The 25,376-nt window shown below is 36.3% G+C and overlaps 1 pseudogene; it reads left to right on the forward strand.

Moving 5' to 3' along the window:
- Window positions 1–22,793, forward strand: part of LOC100931065 — an 81,032-nt pseudogene extending 58,239 nt beyond the window's left edge.
- The last annotated feature ends 2,583 nt before the right edge of the window (window positions 22,794–25,376 follow it).

The raw sequence follows: 25,376 nt of genomic DNA on the forward strand, positions 1-25,376 counted from the left end.
GTTTAAAGCTTAAATAAATAAATGTAGATATAATCTTAATTGATTGACTGTTGAAGGGCATTATTGTTTTGGAGAGATAAAAGTTTCAAAATTTTTCCAAGTTTCTCACATATGATCCTCAAAAACATATAGGGAAAAAATATTTAAAATGACTACTTCCATGATTCTCCACCACTCTCCCCCATCCCTACCAGATATTTTAACAGAATCTCTTATGTGTTAATAGCACTATTTTTCTTTATCTCTAGGAAGGGTTTTGTAAAAATGTTTTTTAGAACACTAGGCTTTCACTATGCCCTGGGGAGAAAGGTAGAGTGAGGCATTTGCATAGAATTAAATTACTTTGTTAGCTTTACTCTGCTCTAAGCCTTTTCTTGGTATAGGAAGATTGTGAAGAAACAAGAACAGCAAAGCTGATTACTAGGAACCACCTGAGGCTTTACTCTAAAAAGGAAAAATTTTAAATTAACTCAAGTCAATATAGAATAATATAGAATAACACTCCCCCAAATAAGCCTTTTTTGTGCCTCTCAACTATCCTGAAAATTAGGTTTTATCCAAAAACATTGGTAGAATTGTCTATACATCAACTAATAAATAAGCATTTTTTAAACACATGCTACTTCCAAGGTCATGGTATCACATCAGTACTTAAGCTTGTGTTTGAGTTTGGACATTGTTTCTAAACTAATACAATAGCTTCTGTCCTAAAGAAGCTATATGACTTAACTGAAAGAAATGTTTAGGACTAACTAGATCTAATCTACAGCAAGTAGTTCATTCAATTACAAACACTTGCCATGAACCTGTTATGTGTCAGACACTAGGCTAGGCAGTGGGGCAGAAGGACAAAAAGGAAGGAATCATTGTTCTCAAGGAGTTTACTCTTTATTGGATGAGAAAAGATTTATGATTTTATGCATATACATGTGTATCTATAAACAGAATAAATACAAAATGAATAAAAGGTAGTTTAGCAGAGGAAAACAGAAACAGTTGGGGGAGGTGATTCAGGAAAGATTTCATAAAGAAGGTGATGCTTGAGATGAATCTTGAAGGAAGTCAGGAATTTTGAGACAAGGAGGTGAGCAAGGAATGTATTTAAGACACCAAAAATGGTGAGCCATATGTTAGAGCTCACAGCAAGGAAAAGGAAAATAATGTATAATTAGTAAAAACAGAACAAAACAAAACAGGTTTGGGTTATGTTGTGAAGGGCTTTAAAAATAAAACAGAAGAATGTATATTTTATTCTAGAGGCAATAGGGAACCACTGGAATTTACTGAGTCAAAGTCAAATTTGAACTTTAAAAAAATCAGTTTAGAAAGAAGAAGGACTGAACTTGATGCAGAGATTATTGTAATTCTTAAGATATTTATTTCAATAGTCCAGGCAGGAAGTGATGAAGATCTGAAGTAAGATGGAAACTGTGAATAGTAAGAAGGAGATATCTTTGGGAAAGATATTGTGAAGGTGGAAGTAAAGAGATGTGGCAACTAGTTGGATGTGTGAGAAATAGATGATAATATCAAGGACATGAAACTTGGGAGGGTGAAAAAAATCATGGCACCTTGACCAAAAAAAGAGGAATTTCATAAGAGAATTAAAGTTTTAAGGAAGAAAAGGAATTCTGTTTTAGATATGTTAAGTTTGAGATTTTTGTGGGATGATCAGTTTGGAATATGCAATGAGTAGGTTACATGGGATGAATATATAGATCTGCAAATCATCTACATAAAAATAATGGGAATTAATGAAGTTGTTACTTGAAAGAATATATCAAGAAAAGAGATCTCTGGATCAAGTCTTAGTTGGGGGGTTGTTGCAGATAATAAGTCAACAAAGAAGATGGAGAAGGAGTAATCAGAGAGGCAAAAGGAAAAAGAAGAGAATAATGAAATCCAAGAAGAGAGAGCAATCAAGAGGGAAAAAGTTATCAGTAGTTCAAAAACTCCAGAGAAGTCAAAAAGAATAAAGACTTGGAATAGACTTATTAAATTTGGCAATTGAGATCATTGGTAATTTTGAAGAGAGCCGTTTCAGTTAACTGATTAGCTCAGATTATATGCAGACTGCACAAAAATGAAAAAGGAGAGAGAGAAGGGAGAGAGAGAGGGGAGAGACAGAGACAGACACACACACATACAGAGAGAGAGAGAGAGAGAGAGAGAGAGAGAGAGAGAGAGAGACAGAGAGAGAGATGGGGAGGGAGGGAAAGAAGGAAGGAGAAAGGAAGAGGGGAAGAGGGAGAGAGAGAATGATTTGAGGGAATATGGTGGAGAAAAAGAGAGAGTGGGGAAGTAGCCATCTCAGTTTTAGAGAATGCTGACAAAAAATAAAGTGTGGGATAAAATGTCAAAGAGTTTTGAGATAAGGAAAAGGGGAAAGAGGGGACCCCTTCGGGAATGGCTTCTATATTCTTAGTAATTTATAAAGTTAGAGTCTCACCTTAAAAGATGGGAGGATTAAAAGAAGTAAGAGTTTGAGGAGAAAAGAGTATATTTGACACATCCTCTATGAGGATCAGCATAGGGATTTATTTTACTTTACTTCAGTGAAAGCCCAGTCAAGGTTAGATAACATATATTTGTATTCAGTCATTTCAAACTTTCTACAATTCTATTCAACAGCCAGTGAAGAGTAATGAAGAAAGTATATGGTATGAGTAATCCAAGGTTGCAGTTAAATAAACAGCAATATAACAAGTGGTCAAGGAGCCTGAGAATGGTAAACAGTGTAGATTTGAATAGTTTAGCTATAGAGTCAAGGAAAAAAGTAAAATGAAGTCAAAATAGAGATAATGGTCTGAGTATAAGACTGAGATATGGAGGGATTGGAGGTCAGGGTGAAAATTAAATATAAATTTAGAAGGGATAAGTAATGAAGAAATAATACAATAATATAAGGTTCTGATACGATCAAGAAATATAAAATTCAGTCACAGAATGATGTCTCTGAGTAATGACCAGCTCTGGCATATGATCGTGCATACTGAGGTAGAATGGAGAAGAAGGTCATGGGATTTGTGAAGATTGAGAAACTGGAAGGTAAAGTCTCTAAGGGAGCATCAACATGCACATCCCATAGGCACAGGGAGGAGGGAAAGACAGTATCCAAACTTTCTTAAGAAAGGAGGGAGAATGTCCTGGGGCCAAGAGATGGATTTTGATAAGAATTTTAAAGATAGAAAAGTTGATGAATGTTGTCAGTAATGGGAAGGTCTGGAAAAGGCAAGGAATATTTCTACTCTCTCTCTCTAGAAGTGGTTATTGTTGTGGCTTGTTTGTCCTTTGTTCACCATGACATCAGGGAGGTGATGCTATGACATGCAATTGGATTGTATTTAGTTGAGGGAGAGCTATATAGTCACTAAACTTACTTTCTGCTTCAGAACCACCTGGGTCCAGTGACAAGATATAGATTAGGATGGCCCTGGATGCAGTGGAAGAGAGACCTTGGCCTTTAAAGGTCTTTAACAGGTCTAACTAAGTTTGATCTATGTTTCCTCTCCCCCCAACCATTAATTCTACCTACTAAAAAATTAACCAGAGAGAGAAAGATGCTCTATAGGAGTAATGCTATGAAGGAAGGAAAGAAACTACAGTCAGTGCTGAAGGAGACTGCCAAGGATCCAGTGCTTTTTAAGGTAATACAGATCTCTGTGAGTGACATAAAATGGGAGACTAATGAAAGAAAGAGGTCTAAAATGAAGGGAGATTTGTCAACTCTGGAGTAGGAATTCTAACAAAATAGAAGGGGCGGACAGAATAGGAGCAGAACATGGGAAGTTTGAGGAAGAGAGGAATAAGAAAATGGCAAGTGATGGTTCACTCTTAGGCAGTTAGTAATTAGGTATTATAAGAACTGGGAGAGTAACAGGTGGTGGGAGTTTGCTAAGCATAGAGGGTAATGATGGGTGGGAGAAACTCCACTGAAGAGGACAGATGTTAGAACATTAGCTAGTTCATAGTCTCAATAGCTCCACCTAGAGGATATAGATAACTGAATTTACATCTTTTAATCTCAACCAATTTAGATAGAAAAATTTCTATATTATACAAATGTCTTCTTACTTAGGCTGCTATGAAGCATAGTTTGAACTTTCCTTAAGGATTCAGGACCATATTTATAAAAATTATTTTAAAATTATAGTACAAAACAATGATATTTATCATACACGTAGGGCTATCAGCCTTTACACTAAGTAATCCCAGACTACTGTGGTTTTCTTATTCTTTCTTCTTGTTTTTATGCTTCTATTTTTTTCCTTCCTGCTATTGACTTTATTTCTCATTTCTCATCTTTATGTCATGAATTGTTTCTCAAAGTCCTCCATTTTCATTTTCTTCTGGGCAAATAGGTAGGTTAGGGGTTGTTGAAATACAAAAAAATCTGACATTTGCATAGGTGGAGCTTTATCATATCTGAATTGTTCCTACTTCCTATCAGTCTGTATATATGAGGGTCCTAACAGGAAAAAAAAAATCCTCAGGCATTTGGACTGACTTGAAAGGTAAAGAATTATAAGGTAACCAATTTCTAAAAGGAATGATAAAATAATAAGCTCTTATATACCATCTCTTTACACTCCTATTCAGTTATCATATTATAATTTTCTTTGTAATTAGTTATATATGTCAACTTTTCTCATATCTCTATCATATTGTATCTGAATCTCTATTATTTACCTTGTCTTCCCAGGCTACCATCTATCACTGTGACTGACATAACAAGTATGGGGCAATCAAAGGCCTTTCCCAGAGCATCAAACTCTAGAGGACATCATTGGTATTTACACTCCTTCATCTGTATTGTAACAACTGAATTAAGCACTTAATTAGCAAAAGGTGGTTTTGTCATTTTTTTCATGAAGAAGGTGGAATTTATGGTTTCATCAGATTCAGGAACTTTCAATATAGAAACTCTCTCCACTGATGCAGATTATATTTCACCATTCATTCCTTGAAAAGGTATTCCAAGAATACATTATTCCCATAACTATCTTAGCAATGGCTTTGGCTTTTACAGACTTAATAGGAATTGTCTCCATCACCATTGTTTCTCTCCCTACCCATCTACCTTCCAACTCCTCCATTCTACTCCCTTACTTACATGCTTGAAAGCTGTTAGTCAACATTCTCTTACCTTGAAAGCACTGATTGGGATACTCCTGGAGATGTAGTGACAGATTTATGCCTAAGGAAAACCTTATCCAGACTCCCAATCTGTACCTTCTCTCCCCCCCCCCAAAAAAAAATAAGATCACTTGGAACCAGGTCTTCAAACTATTTTCCAGATATCTCATGATTGTGAAAGCATCTGGATTCAGATTGCTGCCCACAGATATACAGCCTGCCTCATCCCCACTTCTTCAAGAAAAGCATGATTTCCTTGTCTCATGGACTTCTGCATAACTGTTTGAGCATTACAGACATGGGCAGTGAGACAGGAACATCTTGCTTTCCTTTGCTGCGCTAGGCTTTCTTCTTGTCACCACAATGATCACTCTAGAGATCTCTTTCACAATCACCTTAGGTTTCATTTATTTCACTGACTCCCTTTCAGTCTACAATCCTTATTTCTCTATTCCCTAACCTCTGGTTGTGTGTGTTTGTGTCTCTTTGTGTGATAAATGATTCCTTTCCCTTCCACTCTATTCTCTCCTTTCTTTTTTTCTTCTCTCCTGAGCTACTTTCCTCTCCTGTTCCTCCTTCTGTCCTCTCTTCCCTCCCTCCCTTTCTTCCTTGTTTCTTGCTCTTCCTCTTATTCTCTCTTGAGACAGGTCTAGTGGCCTGGTTGCCATCTGCTGCCTGTTTTTTTTTTTTTTTTTTTTTTTTTTTATGAGGTTGAGATCAGATGGCATCTAATCGATCGTCATGGTCTCCATGGTTACCAGGGTGACAGAGTAGTTTGGAGAGACACATTCTCTAGCCTGGGGCTGTCAGACCATTCCTGAGAGGAGAAAAAAATAAAACCTCCTCCCTGATATTTACACATTTACATCTCTCAAATGCAGCAAAACATGGACTACGGGCATGTTTGACACAGTTACCTAGTAGCTTGGGGCCAGGAAATACAAATTGACTTTTTTTACACACAAAATTCACAAGGACAAAGGTAAAGATGTTGTAAGTGTGTGTGTGTGTGTGTGTGTGTGTGTGTGTTTAAAAAGGAATTGCAGAATCTCCTTTTCGTCCTTTTATTGTTTGACTAACATTAACTTAATAACTCTAATGACTATTTCTATTCCTGAACAATCACAGAAATAGTTCTGAAAGTAATTAGAGGCAAGTATTTACTTCACGGGGAAAATAGTCTTTTTTTAAAAAAAATCCATAATGTATTCTAATTCATTTAAACTGTAATATTAATTATAGTTCTTGGGCCTGGAATAATTTTCCATACAGAAGATGAAATTTTTCATAATAAGAAGTCATCATATAGCTAAAAATGTAAACAAAATGACCCTTTTTAATGCAAAAAAAAGTGCTGGTGCGTGACTGTTTACTCTATAGTATATTAACATAGAGTGCTTGACCAATCTGAACTGAGCATTCAGTCATGCCATATTATAATGGAATATAATGGAGTTGACAGCCAAGATGTAGTTGCAAGGGGCACTAGAAAGACCTTCATAATGAGGATGTATAATTAATGAAAAAGAGGTCATGGATATTTGGAGATCCACAGCAAAACATAAAATGTAGCCATGGAATCACGGTATTTAACAGTATTAAAAATATAAATCCAATACACTTCTCTATTCAAACAAATTTAATATGAGACGCAGATGCCTTAAGGTAATGAGGCTGTTTTCCCTCATTTGCTTGTGGTTGTGTGAGTGTGTCTCTGTATGTATGAAAGAGTCAAAGACAGAAATAGAGAGACAGAGACAGAGATAGAGAGAGACTGACACAGAGACAGAGACAGACAGACAGAGATGGTATTCTAGTGAAACATCTACCTTTTTCTCCTCCATCACTGGAAGCCAAAGTTTAAATTGGGATACACACAAGCCAGCATTAATTCAATTAATAACATTTAGTATCACTTGAAGAAAATCTTGACATTATAGAAAGTAAATAGGCAATATGTCCCCTATTCTCTTTGTCTGTGTCCCCCAAACAGCCTTCATCTCCTTCTTTACAATAGCTTTATAGAGTCAGATCTATCCATCCACAGGGTCTTTCCTGTTGCATGAATATACTGATATTTGAAATAGAAATAAAGCCATCAAGTCAGGGTGAGCCTTTAAAAGAAAGAAAAAGCAAGTGGTCATTTACATTGCACCTTTGTTTTTCTTCTTGGCTCTGTCCCTTTGCTCACATTTTCTCTCCAACCTCACCATGGTCTTCCTGTCTCTCATTACTTGTTATCAGTTGATCAATATTTATTAAGCCCCTATGTTGTGCCAGATATAGTTAAAAGCAAATGGGGATACAAAAAGACACAAAAGCCCATCCCTGCCCTTAAAGAGTTCACAAAGTAAATGTGGGAGACAATAAACAAATATATATGCATATATATGTATATATTAAAACAGATAAATATGGGATAAATAAAAATGATTAACAGAAGGCAAGCATTACAATTAAGAAGAATTGAAAAAGTCTTCTTATAAAAGATGGGATTTTAGTTGGGACTTAAAGGATGCCAAAGAAGCCAATAAGTAGAATTGAACATTCCAGACATGAAGGATAGAGAAAATGTCCAGAACTGAGAGATGGAATGTCCTGTTTAAGGAACAGTTGCAAGAAGGTCAGTGTGGCTGGGTCAAGGAGTCCATGGGGGAAGAGTAAAGGATAAGAAAAATGGAAACATAGGAGAGGGATTGGTTATAAAGGGCTTTGAATGCCAAAAATTAATATTTTGTATTTGATCCAGGTGGCCATGGTTAGTCCATGGAGATTTGCTTCTTTGTGTTTTTTCTTTCTTTGTTCATTTGCTTCAAGTGGGGGCACAGGTGGGATAGTGACATGGTTGGGCCAGTATTTTAGAAAAATCCCTTTGTGGATGAAAAGAGGATGGATTGGCATTGGAGGGACACTTAAGGCAGTATAAGGGATAGTAACCTACATGAAAGGGGTAGCAGTGTCAAAAGAGAGATGGGTGGATTGGAGAGATTTTGCAATTGTAAAATCAACAGGCTTTGGTGACAGATTGGATATAGGAGGGGGCGGTGCTTGAAAGATAGTAAGAAATAGAGAATGGCTTTAGTGACTGGCAGGATGATATTGCTGTGTACAGTAATAGGGAAGATAGGAGAATGGAAATATTTAGGGGGAACTGAGTTTCATTTTAAACATATTTAGTTTAAGATATCTGCTGCACATTGAATTTAAGGTGTCTCAAAGGCAGCTGGAAATATAAGGTTGGAGGCTAACAAAGAGGGTAGGGCAGGATAGGTCAGTTTGAGAATCATCAGCAGCAGATAAGGTAATTAAACCCAAGATTGATAATAAGATTACCAAATGAAGTTAGAGAGTAACATCTGGAAGAGAATCCAAAAACACTGAAGAGTGACTGGATAGGAGAAAAATCAAGAGGGAGTGGGGGCCTGAAAACTCAGAGAAGAGAGTATCAAGGAAGAAAGAATGATGAACAATGTCAAAGGTTACAGAGAAGTCAAAGACTGAAAATAGAAAAAAGACCATTGGATCTGATGACTAAGAATCATTGCTAATTTTAGAGAGAGCTTGAATCCAGCTTAAATTCCATCTCCTCCAAGTTTTCTCCCAGGTTTCAACTCCCATTGAGTAGTTGTAAATTCCAAAAATACGATTTCCTCTAAAATGTGCATCATTCAAAACCTTCTACATATGTGTGCACCCAGAAAGTCACTCCACTCTATGGCCCAGAACTTATGTGAAATGATGTCATGAGTCATACCAGTATGTTAAATTTTACCAATTAACTAAAAGACATGTTGATTCAAAGCAAAAGATATTTAACTGAAGGGTAAAAGATTAAACAACAAGAAGAGACCTTTTCTCATGCACACATGAGTTACATTTTCTCACGTTATTACATTAATAATGAAGTTTATACACACATAGTAAAAGTACACGACTAGGGAACGTGCATGGAGTACAAATGTGGAGAATTAACAACCAGGGGATTGCACAAGTCAGAAACACATACGGTCAAAATACTTTGTAGAGGGCAAATATATAATATGTACCCAGGAGACCCACAGATAGAAAACTCACATTTGGTCCATAGATGGGGTCTGGTCATCTTATATCTTTGATGTTATAGAGCCACCAATGATCTCTGGTGAGATCATGATGTTATTATCTATTGGGACATCTCTGTTTTTTGGGTATTATGTCTTGACTCTCCATCACCTCTTGGATGTCTTTCTTCTCCACTGGGCTTCTCTGTTGGTCTCACTGTCACTGAGCTCCTCTTAGCTACCCTCAACTGGTCCTCAGTTTCTTCAATGTTATCTGATATGTGTGCTGTACTATGTCAGGTAGTAAATTTCTCCCTAGCAAAAGAAATCTAAAACTTTTAGTTTTAATCAAGGGCAAAGAACTGCTATATTCATTCAAGCAATTATGAAAAACCATAAGAATCACAGGTTATTCTTTTGGTTGTTTTTTTCCTGGTGTCATTTTGACTTATGGCTCAAATCAATCCTCTTTTAATTCTTTTTAAGCTCATGATGATCAATCTGCATCCTCAAACTCACCTTAGAGACTCCATACAACAAGGTATGTGAAAGCTAGAGTGATAAGGCTCCTCTCACATCCCATACTGCTCTGTTTGGCATGCAAATAAACCTAGATAGAAGAAAAAAAGAACTAGGTCAAGCCAGCAAGCCTTCTTAACTTTATTATTCTGATTTAAATAGCTGGGTTTTTCCTAACAAGGACTTTACGGGTATCCATCCAGATACATATGGCTCTGGTATATACAGGTACATATAGCATATACACTGGCATTATTATTTTTCATTTCACATGTTTTCCTGTATTTCCAGTTAAAATCACAGTTCCTTTGAAACAAGGAACTATATTTTATACTCCTATCTGTGGAGCATATCACAGTGATCTACCTGAAGTAGATGCTCAATAAATATTGGATAATTATGAAAAGAGATCACAATTATGAAGATCATGGTAATAATCTGTATTAAAGTTCAACAGAGGATGTTGACTCTAATGATGACAATGATAATGATGATGACAATGACCTTTATATGACTCTTTAAGGTCTATAAGAGACTTTCTTATTCACAATTTCATTTGATTTTCACACCAAATCCATGAGATAAACATAGAATTATAACTTTTGTGCCACTGTGAGTCAAATAACAGTGCAATTCTAGGAATTTCTTTAATTATGAATACATATAGTCAGCATTAACTCAGGTTATAGGGAATTATTTTATTTAAAGAAAAACCTACCCTCCCAGGTACTATCCTTGGTGCTACCTACTTCAAAGAGTGGTTTGTAAAGAAAGTGCTTTGTTGAGCACAAAGCAGATAGAAATGTAAGCAATTATGAATGCCAACTGAGACTTTCTTCTTTCTTCTTTGTGTCTCTAGTACACTTGTGTGCAAACACACTTCCCAAAGATAGGTGAGTTCTTGCTTGGAATGAAATGAGTCATTTGTTCCCATCAGGGCAACTGGCACAGCATGGTGTCAACTCACTCTTGCCTCCCGCAAATTGAGTTTGTCAGTGCTCAGCCACACAGCTGAGTGAAATGTTGTGTGAGGCTGCTTGTCTCCTGGGAGAGAGAACTGGCATAAACCACATCCTAATGGGATCTAGAAACAAAGAAGCGTGAATGAAGTGTTAATTGCATTCATAAAGACATTAACAAAGGAATTAAAATGGCAGAAGCTTCCTTCTCCATCACCACCTCCCCCCAAGATTCAAACACATACATGAAACCCCAATGAACATTTTAACAAAAATTATCTGTTTATTGTCTGCCCGTTGAAAATAAACTACTATATAAATAAGAACTTTTTAAGGAACAAAAATTAATGCTTAGAAGAGTTCGCACCAGAAAGTTTATCCCAGGTCTTTTTGTTTCTCTTGACTTTCTTGAGAGGATTTAAGCTTCTGCAGGAAAAAAATTCCAGCATTTTTCAATATTGCCTCATTAGCTGTAAGAATATCTGTTAACAGTTTGAAACTAATCAATCCTACAGCTCTTATTAGAAAGAATAAAATGCTCATTATCTCTGTTAGTCATTTTAGTTTTTGAAGGCAAATGATAAAGTTAGGGCTATATTTTGCCACTGGATTGCCATTGGGTTTTTTGCTGTTGGGTTTTTTCTGAGCTAACCAGAAGGAAGGAAACCTATTTTTTTTCTCCTCGCTGCCATCTTCAGGATTTCAAGTTCAATAATAGAGTTGACATGGAACACAATGCCTCCCTCTGAGGCTGGTTAGGGTAGTTGTTTAGTGCTCCTAGTTATTCAGAACATGGTTAATGGACTTGAGCCCTCTATGGTTCACTACAGTCTGCATCCCTTGACTCTAGTCATTCACTCTGTAAATGCCAGTGATTAGTGATCACAAAACAAGACAATAAAATGTTGATGGATCAGTGCAAATCAGTAAGAACTACTACAAAGGACAACCACAAGCAAGTGCTCTGCTGACCCATATCAATAATATTCACCAATTCAATTCAATAAACATTTATTAAAAGCCTGTTGTTTGTAATATATGACTATCCCAGATGCTAGGAGAAATACAAAAGTAAACACGCCAGTCCTTATGGGTCTAGCATCAGGAAAGCATGGAGGGAGATAGCTATGTCCTGAGCTCTGGTTTTACACAGTTTCAGTTCTGTAGCAGGATGTACACATTACCTTCTGCTCTCTCCTTTATTCATTCTGTCCTATCTTAAAGTTTATAGTGAAAAGTTTCTGAATATAGTCCATGCTTATATCTTAAAGTTTATAGTGAAAAGTTTCTGAATATAGTCCATGTTTATCATCATGGATGTAGGTAAAAGTGTTTACCTGATCCCAGAGAAACACTCAAGACAACAATAGATAAGACAGTCTTTAATTCACATCACAAAACATGCAAAAACACATAAAAAGGATTCTCAATACCCCGTAAGAATGCCACAAAGCACATAAAGGACTCACATTAGTCTATAAACTATAAATACAATTCTCCCTCAGTCCACTGGGTCCCATGTTTCACAGAGGCCTCAAATCCTTTATATAGGAGGATATAATATTATTTGCATTCCCCTCCAAAGACAAATAAAATAGGGACTGCTAGATGGGCAACTCTTAACATTTCCATAAGTCTCACTTTCACCCACACCAAAAACTTTCTGAAGGTTTAGTCTTGAAGAACAGAAATATAAGTTTCTAGATATACAACCTCCTTTCCCATCAGACCTACAAGATCCAAATAACTCATTCAAAAGATAAGTCCCTGTTTTCTCCATATTATGGCTATAGTCACTTATCAATATTTCTTCATATGCATAATCCTGTTTTGCTAAACAACATGCATGACCCAGGAAATTCCCCTTCTCACTCTAGATTGGAATTTTGGAACTCTTAAACTTGGGAATTTTGGAAACTAAGAAATTCAGGAGTTGATAGTTGTCATATTTTGTCATGTTGTCGTGACATTGCTCAGAAACTCTCCTTTTGGATAACATGGACAGGCACATATTTCTCTGTCTAAAAACAGACATTAACAGAAAAAAATCCTCCTTCTGGATTTAACTGCACCTACACTGCCAACATCCTTTTGCAGAAAAATTAAAGGGAAATAGAGACTTCCAGGAACCAAGATGGTAAAGTAAGCAGTGAATCATTGTAACTCTCCCATATTCACCTTTGGACAACCATAAAATAGCACTACAAGACAGATCCAGAAACAGTAGAGCTAGAAAGAAGATGAAATAACTTGGAAGATCTGCAGGAGGAGTCCATCTCACTTGAGTAAACGGGAGCTGGGAAGGTGGGTGGGTGGGGGAGGGTAGATTGACAATCCAAGACAGATTAGTTTCCCAGAAAGCCAATAGCAGGCTCTGCCTCAGTAAAGTAGCAAGAAATCCTTAGCCCCAGTGTGGTGGAGCCAGTGAATGTCAACACCAGGACACCTCCCCCATCCCCAATTTGCCTTACCATAGCCAGAGATAGCTGATATACTCCAGCTCCAGGAACAACTATATGCTTCAGGGATGCCCTGGGCAAATAGGAACCTTCCAGGGGTCAGAACTCTAAGTGCTTCAGTGAAGCTCCCAGAAATGCAGAAACACCTCACCAGGCCTTAGTACACACCAGAGGCCAAACGGCCCTCAGCCTACACCAGAGGTGTAGTACCTGATAGGAGGATGCTTTGTGGCCTTAGGACAACATCAGCACAGCAACAGATAAACAGCCAAAGCCTATAGCCACTGGCTCAAGAAGCCTGAGAAAGTACTCCTTTAACCCTGAGAGCAGAACTCAAATTTAAAAGAAAGGAAAAAGATACCCCAAATTAGCAAAACAAAACAAAACAAAAAACACAACAATAACAATAAAAAGAATTAGACCAAAGAAAGTTATTATGATGACAGGGAAGAACAGGACACAAACTCAGAAGAGGACAACAATATGAAAACTCTGAAGAAAAATGGAAAGTGATCTCAAATCCAGAAAAAATTCATGAGATAAAAAAAATCTTAAAAATCACAGAAGAGAGATAGAAGAAAAATTGGGGAAAGAAATGAGTGTAATGCAAGAAGATTTTGAAAAAAAGAGTTAATATCTTGGAAAACTGCTTAAGAAGTAGAATTGACCAAATGGAAAAGAAAGGACAAAAACTAATTGAGGAAAACAGCACTTTAAAAGTTAGAACTGGGCAAGTGAACGCTAATTGACTCTATGAGACATCAAGAAATAATCAAACAAATTCAAAAATAATGAAAAAAGGAAGAAAATTTGAAATTCCTCATGGGAAAAACAACTAACCTGGAAGATAGACCTTGGAGAGACAATATTTGGATCCCTGGACTACCTGAGAGACATGATCAAAAGAAAGATGTGAACACCATCTTTCAAGAAGTTTCAAGGAAAACTGCTCTGTTGTGCTGGAATCAGAAGTCAAAATTGGCACGAAAAGAATCTACTGATCATTTTAAGAGAGATTGCCCCCCCCCCAAAAAAAAAAAAAAAAACAACTTCAAGGAACATTATAGCCAAATTTCAGAACTACCAGGTCAAGGAAAAAATACAAGTGGCCAGAAACAATTAAAATATTATAGATTCACAGGATTTGGCAGCTATAACATTAAAAGATTAGAAATCAGGACACTAATACATTGTTAGTGGAATTGTGAACTGATTCAACCATTCTGGAGAGCAATTATAGAATTATGCTTAAAGGGCTATCAAACTGCATACCCTTTGATCCAGCAGTGTCTCTACTGGTCTGTATCCCAAGAAATCATAAAAAGGGAAAAGGACTCACATGTGTAAAATGTTTGTAGCAGCTCTTTTTGTAGTGGCAAGGAACTGGAAACTGAGTGGATGCCCATCATTTGGAGAATGGCTGAAAAAGTTATGGCATATGAATGTTATGAAATATTATTATTCTATGAAAAATGATTAGTAGGATGATTTCAAAGAGGCCTGGAGAGACTTACATAAACTGATGCTTAGTGAATTGAATAGAACCAAGAGAACATTGTACATAGCAACAGCAAGATTATATGATGATCAATTCTGACAGATGTGGCTCTTTTCAACAGTGAGGTGATTCAGGCCAGTTCCAATGGACTTGTGATGAAGAGAGACATCTGCATCCAGAAAGAGGATTGTGGGGACTGAGTGGGGATCACAATATCATACTTTCACTTTCTTTTATTGTTTTCTTTACATTTTTTTTCTTTTTGATCTGATTTTTCTTGTGCAGCATGGTAATTGTAGAAATATGTACAGAAGAATTGCACATGTTTAATATATATTGGATTACTTGCCATCTAGGAGAGGGCATAGGGGAAGGGAGGAAACATATTTGGAACACATGTTTTTCAAGGATGAATGCTGAAAATTATCTATGCATATGTTTTGAAAATGAAGAGCTTTAATAAAAAAAATATTAGAAGTCATGGAACATGATGTTCTGGAAGGCAGAGGAGCTAGGAGGAATACAACCAAGCATTATTTACTCATCAAAATTAAATATAATACACTGGGTTAAATTGTCATTCAGTGAAATAAAAGGATTTCAAGCTTTCATAGGAAAAGACCAGAAGTAAACCACAAGTTTGACCTCTAATATCAAGAATCAATAGAAGCAGGTTAAAAGGAAAAGAAAACACAAGGAATTCAATAGAGCTAAACTGTTTATATTCTTATGTGGGAAGATGATACTTGTAATTCTTAAAAATTTTATCACTAATAGTATATATAGAAGGAAAATACATAGACAGAAGATATGGATATAAGGTGAATTTGAGGAAATGAAACAAAAAATTAAAGAATGAAGAAGAGAAGTACACTGGATACAGAAGGAAGAAAGAAATAGAATGATGTAAATTATTCACATAAAGAGATACAAAAAACCTATTACTGTGGAGGAGAAGATGAAAGGATGGGTAATAAGCATTGCTTGAATCCTAATCTCATTATTATTGGTTCAAATAGGAAACAATATATGCAAACAGTTGAATATAGGAATCTATCTTATCAAATAGGAAAATGGGAGAGGAGCAAATTAAGTAAAAGGGGAGGGAATTGTTAGAAGGAAGGGCAGATCAGGGGAGGTGTTATTCAAAAGCAAAACACTGATAAGGAGGAAACGGTAAGGAGGAAAGTAGAGAGAGAACAAACAGGAGAAAGAATAGGATGGAGGGAAATACACAGTGAGTAAATAAACTATGAACGTGAATGGGATGAACTCTTCCATAAAATGGAAGTGGATAGCAGAGTGGATCAAAATGCAGAATCCTACAATATGTTGTTCACAAGAAACATACTTGAAGCAAAGAGACACACACAAAGGAAAGGTAAGGGATTGGGGGCAGAATTTTTTATGCTCAGCTAAAATGAAGAAGAAGGAGGAGGAGGAGGAGGAAGAAGAGGAAGAAGAAGAAGAAGTAATAGTAGCAGTAATAGTAATAGTAGTAGCAGCAGTCCTAATCTCAGACAAAGTAAAAGCAAAAAATAGACCCAATTAGAAGAGATAAGAAAACTACATCTTGTAAAAGGCACTCCGGACAATGAAGTAATATTAGTAGTAAACATATATGTATCAAGTGGTATAGCATCCACATTCTCAAAGGAGAAGCTAAGTAGGTTATAGGAAGAAACAAATAACAAAATTAATCTAGTGGGAGACCTCAACTATTTTATCAAAACTTGATAAATCAAACCAAAAAATAAACACAAAAGAAATTTGAGAGGTAAATAGAATATTAGAAAATTCAGCTATGACAGACTTTTGGAGAAAACTAAACGGGAGAAAAAGAAACATACCTTTTTCTTGGCAGCACATAGCACATACATAAAATAAACCATGTAATAGGGCATAAAACCTTCAAAATCTAATGTAAAAAGACAGAAATATTAACAGTATTCTTTTTGAATAATAATGCAATACAAACGAAATTCAACAAAGGGCAGTAGAAAGCTAGATTAAAGAAAAATAAAGGGGGAAAAATTCTGAACAAGTGTACCAGCTCCCTTTTATAATCTATTTGAATAGGAGACCTCTCCCAAAATAGTTCATCCCTCAACAGTGGAAATCAGCCAGTTTGGGGAACATTAGTGTAACCCATCCAACTAAAGACATCTTTCAATAAAAGATTGGAAGTCATGAAACATAATATTCTGGAAGGCAGTGGAACTAGGAATATAACAAAGAATCATTTACTTAGCAAAATTAAGTGTAATATATCAAGAAAAAACTGGTAATTTAGTGAAATAAAAAAATTTTCAAGCTTTCATAAATAAAAGACTAGAAGTAAACCAAAAATTTGACCTCTAATATCAAGAACCAATATTCTCTCTCCCACTTTCTGTGATTTTGCAGCATTGGCCTATTTGGAGTTTTTGAACATGGCATTCTTCTCATCAAATCTGACATTTGCAAAGTATTTATCACCTTGTGTAGCACATAAAAGGTATTTAATAGATACTTACTCCCTTCTCCTCCCTTCCCATTCCCATTTCAAGCCTTTGAACTAGAATGCTCTGATCCTTTACCACTATCTCTTTGTTTATATAACTTTCTTCAAAACTGAATTTACATCTTGCCTTCTTGAAAGACCAAGGATTTGGTCTTTTAGCATCTAATGCATTCCTCTCAGATTACCTTCCAATTATTCTCTGTATATCTTCTATGTACTTAGTTGTTTATATATTGCCTCTACTATTAGAATGTATTTTCTTTGAGGTCAGTTACTGTTTTGCCTCTCTTTCTATGCTAGATACTTAGCACAATACCTGGCAAATAGTATTTGTTGTTCATTCATTTCAGTCATGTTCAGTTCAGTCAAGTTCAGTCATCTTGGCAAAGATACTAGTGTTTTGCCATTTCCTATCCAGTTCATTTTACAGATGAGGTAACTGAGATAAAGAGGGTTAAATGACTTGCCTAGGGTAGCACAACTTCTAAGTCTCTCAAGCCAAATCTGAACTCATGATAATCAGTCTTTCTGACTCCAGACCCAGCACTCTATGCACTTTACTACCTAGCTGCAAAGGGAAAGAGCTTAATCAACACTAGTTGACTGACAAGACCACTCTCATATACACAAAGAATGTTGTCTATGAAGAAATTTAATTAAAAAAGAAGTCTTTCTATTCCTTCTGTTCTTTTCACAACACCTTTTACTACATCTGGTATATTGATGCCCCTCCCATCTTTGGAATGATGCTAAGAACTTTTTAATTTACAAGGTATACCTAGGCCCTCTGAACTTAATTATTCTTAATAATGAACTCTACCTTTTCATGCTTTTAAACTTGATTTATACTCTCTTTCTCCAAGACAATTTTGTCCCTTAACTGAATTTAATAAATGAGTCATTAATGAAGACTGCAATCTAATGGGAAAAATAAAGACATGTAAAGATGTAATTTTTTAAAAGAACAAGATAAATGTATGAGAGAAAAACAAATAAAGTGAAATTTTGAGATGACAGAAGAAAAGATCATTTCCTTCTATGATATGATGATGGCTTCATAAATGATATAACATTTGAGCTAGATGTTGAAGAGGAATATTTCAATAGCAGAGATGTGTGAGGGGAGTTTTCCACGTTTAGGGAATAAATACATAAGCAAATCCTCTTGGTGGCCATTTAATTTTCCTGTTCTTGAAACTCACAGATGGAATCCCAAGAAGTTTGGTTTATTATTATTACCTTCTGGGAATATTGCTCCTCATTCCTTTCCAGTATACACTGCTAACTCATCTCCTCAGAATTTTTTCTATTATGTCATATGTCTCTTTACCTTGGAAGTTCATTTCCCCCCAAATCCCCCAATCCACTTCTCACACTGGAGTGCTTTGCTATTTCCTCTCCAGTTCATTTTACACATAAGGTAACTGAGATAAACAGGGCTAAATGACTTCCCTAGAGTAACACAACTTGTTAGTGTCTGAGGCCAGATGTGAACTCATGATGATCAGTCTTTCTGACTCAAGATCCAGCTCTCTATACAGTTCATCCTATCCTTGCAGCCTCTTCCTCCAAATGGCTGATTCCTCCCAGAACTTCCATTTTAAGAAACAGATCCCAAGTCTATCAATTATTTATTCCTCTCCAGGCTATGTTGCTGTTTTATATTGATAGGACTTCCTCAACTATATTCCTGTGCTAGGCAACTTCATCCCCAATCCTAATTTTCACTTGCTTTTTATGTATTGTATACTGTATTTCCCTATTAGGATGTTATCTACTTAAGAACAGGAAATGTTTTTCTTTCTAATTGTATTTTTATTCCCAGAGTTTAGCATATGATGGTATACTTAGAGAACCCCAGAGATTCTACTAAAAAGCTATTAGAAATAATCCACACCTTTAGCAAAGCTGCAGGATACAAAATAAACCCACATAAATCATCAGCATTCTTATATACCACTAACAAAATCCAACAGTTAAGAGTTACAAAGAGAAATTCCATTTAAAGTAACTACCGATAGTATAAAATATTTAGGAATCTATTTGCCAAGGGAAAATCAGAAACTATATGAGCAAAACTACAAAACACTTTCCACACAAATTAAGTCTGATCTAACCAATTGGAAAAATATTAAATGCTCTTGGATAGGGCGAGCAAATATAATAAAGATGACAATACTACCTAAACTAATCTTTTTGTTTAGCGCTATACCAAGCAGACTCCCCCAAACCTATTTTAATGACCTAGAAAAAATAGCAACAAAGTTCATATGGAAAAACAAAAGGTCAAGAATTTCAAGGGAATTAAAGAAAAAAAAATCAAATGAAGGTGGCCTAGCTGTACCAGATCTAAAATTATATTATAAAGCAGAGGTTGCCAAAACCATTTGGTATTGGCTAAGGAATTGACTAGTTGATCAGTGGAATTGATTAGGTTCAAAGGACAAAACAGTCAATAAGTTTAATAATCTAGTGTTTGACAAACCCAAACACCCCAGCTTTTGGGATAAGAACTCACTGTTTGACAAAAATTGCTGGGAAAATTGGAAATTAGTATGGCAGAAACTAGGCATTGACCCACACTTAACACCATACACCAAGATAAGGTCAAAATAGGTTCATGACCTAGGCATAAAGAATGAGATTATAAACAAATTAGAGGAACACAGGATAATTTACCTCTCAGACCTGTAGAAAAGGAAGGAATTTATGATCAAAGAAGAACTAGAGATCATTATTGATCACAAAATAGAAAATTTTGATTATATCACATTGAAAAGTTTTTGTAGAAACAAAACTAATGCAGACAAGATTAGAAGGTAGCAATAAACTGGGAAAACATTTTTACAGTCAAAGGTTCTGATAAAGGCCTCATTTCCAAAGTATATAGAGAATTGATTTTAATTTATAAGAAATCAAGCCATTCTCCAATTGATAAATGGTCAAAGGATATGAACAGACAATTCTCAGATGAAGAAATTGAAACTATTTCTAGCCATATGAAAAGATGCTCCAAGTCATTATTAATCAGAGAAATGCAAATTAAGACAACTCTGAGATACCATTACACTCCTGTCAGACTGGCTAGAATAACAGGGAAAGATAATGCGGAATGTTGGAGGGGTGTGGGAAAACAGGGACACTAATACATTGTTGGTGGAACTGTGAACACATCCAGCCATTCTGGAGAGCAATTTGGAACTATGCTCAAAAAGTTATCAAACTGTGCCTACCCTTTGATCCAGCAGTGTTACTACTGGGCTTATATCCCAAAGAGATCATAAAGAAGGGAAAGGGACCTGTATGTGTACGAATGGTTGTGGCAGCCTTCTTTGTAGTGGCCAGAAACTGGAAATTGAGGGGATGCCCATCAGTTGGAGAATGGCTGAATAAAGTGTGGCATATGACTATTATGGAATATTATTGTTCAGTAAGAAATGACCAACAGGATGATTTCAGAAAGGCCTGGAGAGACTTACATAAACTGATGCTGAGTAATATGAGCAGGACCACAACATCATTATATACTTCAACAACAATACTATATGTGGATCAATTCTGATGGACGTGGCCATCTTTAGCAATGAGATGAACCAAATCAGTTCCAATGAAGCAGTAATGAACTGAACCAGCTACACCCAGCGAAAGAACTCTGGGAGATGACTATGAACCACTACATATCATTCCCAATCCCTCTATTTTTGTCTGCCTGCATTTTTTGATTTCCTTCACAGGCTAATTGTATACTATTTCAGAGTCCGATTCTTTTTGTACAGCAAAATAACTGTTTGGACATGTATACATATATTGTTTTAATTTATACTTTAACATATTTAACATGTATTGGTCAACCTGCCATCTGGGGGAAGGGGTGGGGGGAAGGAGGGGAAAAATTGGAACAAAAGGTTTGGCAATTGTCAATGCTGCAAAATTACCCATGGACATATCTTGTAAATAAAAAGCTATAATAAAAAAATGTAAATCAGCTGACAGACAAATTCAGTTGTTTTTGATTGTCAGAAGCCATAGTTATGCTGCATGAGCAGAAAACCTGGGGGTCTCCAATCTCTACCAAAAACCTAGGTTAGATTAGTTTAGCCTACTTAGCCCAATCACATTTTTCAGTCCATTCTGAACCAGAAACATTCATTGAAAAAAAAACCCTTTCAACTTCAGCAAACTTGGATATGGATTAAAGTTTTTCAGCAATTCTGATACTTGAGGGGCAATATGGTTGTAATGGTGTGAGAGCTAATCTTGAAGTCAGGAACACCTGGGTTCCACTCTTTCCTCTCATAGATATTAACTACATGACTCTGGACAAGTTAACAGGGATCTGTCAGTGAGTGTTGGAATCTTAGTGTCAACTCAACTTGAAACAAGGTGAAAACTCAAGGGAGATGTCAGAATCCTGGTGTTAACTCAATGGAATTGATACAGTGCTTATTGGTTCACACCTTAGAGCTAATCCTTACAAGGTGATAAATTGCTAATACTGATGGAAACAATGCTTGTGTTCACACCTTTAAAGTATTTAAGTACTCAATGGAGTTTGCACGTTTGGGAGGTTTAGTATGAGATCCAATTCACACCTCCCTTGAAGCTCTTAAGGCCAGAGAGTACCCTGGGAGATATCCCACAATCCCACTCTCAGAGAAGGAACATAAATAGAGCTTCAGTGAGCCACTTGAGGGTCTTACTTTGGAACATTGACTGGGGTTGGAGAGGAGCCCTCTGGGAGGAAGCCCTTAAGCCCCCTCTCTGGGACAAGAGAGATTCATTTCATCTTCCACCTTGGTGCTGGCTGGAGGCTGAAGAAAGCAGAGGCAAAGGACAAAGCTGCAAGAGCTCTTGGAACCAGGCAGAAAGATAGGCCTCTGGCAGCCAATGTGGGGCAAGAATTATAAGAAGAACCAGAGCTGTTTGTGAGAAGGATCCTTCCAGAGTTAAGGAAGAAGAGCCGGGCCAGTCCTAGTGGTAAGAAGTTCAGAAGCAAGCCTCAGTTGGCAAGGTACCTGGGAAATACTGTTGACCTTAGCAGTTTTGACTTCAGAACTGGAAAGATGATGCCTAGAAAACGGAAACTACAGAATGATCCTCTCAATCAAAATAAGGATAAACCAGACTTGAATACGGCACTGCCAATTAGACTGACGACATCTATTTTCAAACAACCTGTAACTAAAGTCAGGAACCATCCTAGTAATAAAGTAAAATCAAATCCTCGACGAATGAATGAAAAACCACATCAGCTTTTCTGGGAGAAGAGGCTACAAGGACTTAGTGCATCAGATGTAACAGAACAAATTATAAAATCTATGGAACTTCCAAAAGGTCTTCAAGGGGTTGGCCCAGGTAATAATGACGAGACGCTTTTATTGTCTGTTGCCAGCGCTTTGCACACCAGCTCTGCACCAATAACAGGGCAAATCTCTGCTGCTGTGGAAAAAAACCCTGCTGTTTGGCTTAATACATCTCAACCCCTTTGCAAAGCCTTTATTGTTACAGATGAAGATATTAGAAAACAGGAAGAACGAGTACAACAAGTGCGGAAGAAATTGGAAGAGGCACTTATGGCAGACATCTTATCACGAGCTGCTGATACAGAAGAGATGGATATTGAAATGGACATTGGAGATGAAGCATAAGAATATGATCAGGTACTTTCAACAGACTTTCCCCAAAAAGCCAATTCCTAGAAATTGAACATAAATGTTTCCACTGGGTTTTGCTTATAAGAAGAAATGCTGGAAATATTGTATTTGTATGAAATACTTGCTTCCCCTATAAGTCTTAGTATGGATGGATCAGGAGAACTGGGAGCACTCTGGGAGGAAGCCCACAAGCCCTCTCTCTGAGAAGAGAGATTCATTCCATCTCCCACCATCCTGGTGGCTGTCCTGCCTCCTGCATTTCTCCACTGAGACTAAGGGCCATCTGAAGGCTCTCCACAAAGCTAGCTCAGCCTCAGAAGAAGGAGACAAGACTGTGAAGGAGATAATAAAGACTTTGGACGTTATTCCTGACTGTTCTTGTGGTGCTTATTCTGCTGAAACCAAGGACCATTTGCATCTTGAATTCATTAGTTTGACTCTACTCCAAAGCTTCATGGGGATGAGTTTTGTATTTTGTTATCTGATTTCTGTTGTTCTTCATAAATTATACTTCTTTAATTTAATAATAACTATTTGTTATCATGAATTGAAAGTGGGTTATCTTCCCTTCCAAGTGATTATTAAAATTTAGAATTTGTAAAAAAAATAAAAGAAAAGAAAATTTGAGTTTGCTTTTGTGATGAATGAAATAACCAAAGACAATTTCTGGGCAATTAATGATTTATTGATTTTAGTGACCAAAAATACCTATGGAAATACTGAATGCCTAAAATATTTACTATGAAAGGGAAGAAATTAAGGAGATGGGCTAAATATTTTCAGCTCCTCCTGCTGAGAATGATCATATTTCAAGACAGAATCTATGGCTATAGGATATTAGTATGAGTATAAAATGTAAAAGTCTTGAGGACAGAGACTTTTTCATTATTATGTCTACACAATCCCATACAGGATATCCCCAAAAGCTTAAATAGTACTTCTCAGAGAGTTGATATTTAATAAATATTTGAGTTAAACTAATTATTAATTTCATTTCCATCCAATGCTCCTCCAGCAAAATGGATAAAGGAATCCATCTCCATCCAGACCACTTTGACTGTTTAACCTTCATGAGCTGGGTTACCCTAAACTGTAATGGAGAGGTATAAATATTTACCTAGATTGGATTCTACTTGTAATTCAAACAGAAATAAGATCTAGTTGGATGAGGCCCTGACAAAGATTAAGAAGCATGTACTCCAAGGTTTAAATCAAGCTCATCTACCAGCCTTGTCTTTAAGAGATTGGCTTACTGGGGGATGATCTCTGAATGAGGAAATAAAAAAAAATGCATTCCATTTAATAATGAGTTATTAATGTAATAGAAAATAATCATTTCTCTCACTTTGCTCACATTTTTAAAACCTTCTTGTGAGGCAAGGAGTTCTAATTTTACTATTTTTCTTTATCCATTTGGACTAGATAATGCCAAAAAAATTCTTGCTTTAAATCCTATGATATTCAAGAGAATTTTTGCCTGAGTATTTAAGAATTGTGGAGATACAGCCTTTGAATTATGTGTGATCTTGGGGAAAGAGCCATTTTAACTCTTTCATTTATCAGTCAATCCATTTATTATTTATCTCTTCAAACTAAAATCAATAACACTGATCATATTTCAAAACACAATCCATGGCTATAGGATATTAGTATGAGTATAGAATGTAAGAGTCTTGAGGTAGAGACTTTTTCATTATTGTGTCTACACCCCCCATATAGCAGCCAATTATTTTTAGAAAAGAGATTGTATGCTGTTTACATGAATATACATGTAAATGCACACATATGGATGTAGTCATTTATACACACATGGACATTGACCATCCCTTTGGTGAAGGTCATTTCTAGGACCATTTCAGAAGGCTAGAAAAATTGAGGGCGAGTGAGTAGCAAGAAAGAGGAGGACACGAAGTCTTCTTGTTCAGTTAAGAAATAAGTACCATCTATGGTCAGTGGAGAGAAGAAGCCATTTCTCCAGAGTGATGGCAGGTGCGGGTGAGCTATTTCCATTTTCCAGCTCTGCAACTCCCAGAACCTCCAGTCTAGACCTGCCGCCAAGTCTGGTTTGTTCAGGAGCCTGGATCAAACAGTGTTTTGGATTAATTTTCTGGCAGTTATCTCATTGCAAATGTATCCTGTGCTTTTGATTAAGGATTTTTTCCCCCTTTTTGTCATGCATTTCAATGAGGGTACAATTAGTAATGGTTTAAACTATCCTTAAGGTAAAACCTGTTCAAAAAGAAATCAGTCTGGGACAAGTAAAATTTTTTGAATAGGCTGAAGAACTTGAAAACACAATCTACAACATTAGTTTCTAATTTTGGGGACTGGTGAGGCTCCCTCCTTGATATCAGATGCACTACTTATTCACTCATTTATTTCTTCATTGAACATTTATTTAGCTTCTACTAAGTGCTATCCTATGTTAGGGAGCAAGGAAATCAAAGACAAAAAGTTTATATTCTATTGGAACAAGCATATACATAGACAAGTAAATAGAAACTATGTTAAACAATATAGAGTGGTTTTGGAGGAAAAAGCAATACCAAGTGGGGAGATTATCAAAGTCCATTTGTTTTATGCCTCTAGTGCACAGAGTTCCATAGTA

This window comes from Sarcophilus harrisii, chromosome 4 (assembly GCF_902635505.1).
Source record: "Sarcophilus harrisii chromosome 4, mSarHar1.11, whole genome shotgun sequence".
In the NCBI taxonomy this organism is placed as follows: domain Eukaryota; kingdom Metazoa; phylum Chordata; class Mammalia; order Dasyuromorphia; family Dasyuridae; genus Sarcophilus; species Sarcophilus harrisii.